The following is a 2,566-nucleotide window of genomic DNA, read 5'->3' on the forward strand; positions in this document are numbered from 1 at the left end:
AATAATGCTTACATTATACAATTTTTACAAGTTTTACAATTTGAATAATAACATGAAAAATTATAATAGAATACATGATGCTCTCTTTCAAGTAACTTCAAAATAACAATGTACGCCATAAAACCTAAAACAATTAAAAAAATCATATAACTCTAAGAAGATAATCGTACCTCAAGTTTTTAGTTTCTAGGGATGTAAATTTGTGAAAAAAAATCGTAAATTTTTTACATTATATAATATAATAAATTGTAACAGATGTTGTAAATAATAATACTTATTAAATATTGTCACGTCCGGGTCTAGATTTCTAGAATTTATATAATATATATTATAATTATTGGGTGTGTGAAGTTAATATGGTACTATAGGAATAATTTGGAGTTAATTTGAGGGTTTTATGTGTAAATTAAAAGTTATAATAATTTTTAAAAGATTATAGAAAGATGGAGGATGAAACGTGATATTCGTCAATTTGAGATATATATCTGAAATGATATATACGATGATCATCATCCTCTTTGTTTCCTTTTTTCTTTTTCTTGATTTGCCTCTTCATCTTTTCCATCGTTTCGTTTCTTCGATTTACGGAGATTCGACCGTCCGAATCACTCGAAATTGGAAACATAGCATCCTTATGTATAGATCTAAGTCCTAATCGAAGAGTTTTTGAGTTTCGGCGGTGTTTGGAGGGAAACGTCTTAGACAGAATTTAGCGGCTTATCGATCGGGTGTATTTTATTCAATTAGTGACCAATGTAAGTAACCATCAACTATATTTTGAGTTTTATGTATATAGATATAGGCACCTTCTATGGTTACTTTGTTTTTGACAAAGTAACCCTTACTTTGTATTTTTCACCATTGGATGAAGGGGTGTAAAATTCATCTAATGGTGAAAACACACAAAGTAAGACTTACTTTGTTAAAAACAAAGTAAGCATAGCCTAACCCTATAGGTATATATATATAATCAAAGAAGTTTCCGAAATTGATATTTTATTATGCAGGAATTTTGTAAAATTGGGGTTTTTCATGATTTTGCTTTTTATTGTGAAATTACGGTTCAAATGAAGCAATTGATTATGCTTCTATGTGAATTTCAGATTTTACTTGATTATGTTGATTTAAGGCTTAATTTGTTACATATATACGTATATGTTTTTTGTTTCAATATATATCTATATTGAATAAAATGAATTTGATGATTTCTTACGAATTGTTTTTGGATTGAGAAATCTGTTGCGGTTATTGTTGTTATTATTTTGGATTGAAGTCCAAATATAATTTTTATGATACAAAAGGGCTAATTGAAGCCAAATGATTTATGATTATGAAATAGTTTGGAATTTGATTGTGAAAGGAAATTTGAGCACCTTATGATTTTATGATTTTATATCCATCGAGAGTTATTCGGATCGGTGGTTTTATATTTGAAGACCATGTTCAGTGAGGGACATGGCCTGTGTACACAATCTTAAGACCCATTGGGTATGGCAGCGAAGTGTTGGGTAAGACCATATGAGATAGGCAATGTTAAGAGACGTCTCGATTATATATGTGGTTATGTAATGATACTTAAGGGGAGAAACTCGAAGATGGATACAATGTTTTAAGTTCATTTAGATTATGTTTTCGGTTACGATTGATTTTGATATAAGGTTTTACGTTTGATTGAATACAAATTGGTTTTGGTTTGATAAAACATTTATTTGATTATAAATTGGTTTGATAAAACGTTTATTTGTTTTGATTCGTTTTAAGGTTTTGATTAAATCCCTTTATAAATGTATAAATGTAGCTATGTTAAATAAAGTTGGTTTTTATAGCTGATAGTTTCTTATTGAGATTTTTGTCTCACATTTTTAAATGTTTTAATGTTTTTAGGTGAGAAAATACATGATAGAGAGAAGGTTACCGACTGATTAGGCAATGATCGGAAGTTGTTGCTTATTGTTAGAATTATGGTTAGAACTTTGGTATTGCAATTGTAATATAATGATATTTGGATAATTGGAGACTTCTAAGTATTGATTATAATCTTTCTATTTCACGCCCGATGCCGATTGAGGTCGTTCAGAGTCGGATGTGACAAATATAAAGTATGAATGCGTTATTATATTTTAATTAATATAACACCTATTCACATACTTCATTAATAATTTGTTATTATACCATTAATTGATACAATACCTCTTCACCTGCTATAATATATCGTTTTTTTTTGTTGTATTATCTATACTATATAAATTTAATACAATTTTTTTTTGGGTTGTATTGTATTATAAATTATATAAATCTGAGTTATTATGTCATTTATTAATTAATATACTCCACTCGATTTTTTTAGTTGTATATATCATTTTTTTTAATTACCTAAATTATAAATTATGTAAATCTGAGTTGTATATATCATTAATTTTTTAGTTGTATAAGATGTTAGTTAGTATAACAAATTTTACAGATATTTTTTTCTTAGTAGTCTTTTTTTTTTATTAGTTTTGAAGTGGAATTCTAAATTCAATTAATTTAAATGACATTGTTTAAACTTAGAAACATAAAGTCATTT

Source organism: Euphorbia lathyris, chromosome 6 (genome assembly GCF_963576675.1).
Source record: "Euphorbia lathyris chromosome 6, ddEupLath1.1, whole genome shotgun sequence".
NCBI lineage: Eukaryota > Viridiplantae > Streptophyta > Magnoliopsida > Malpighiales > Euphorbiaceae > Euphorbia > Euphorbia lathyris.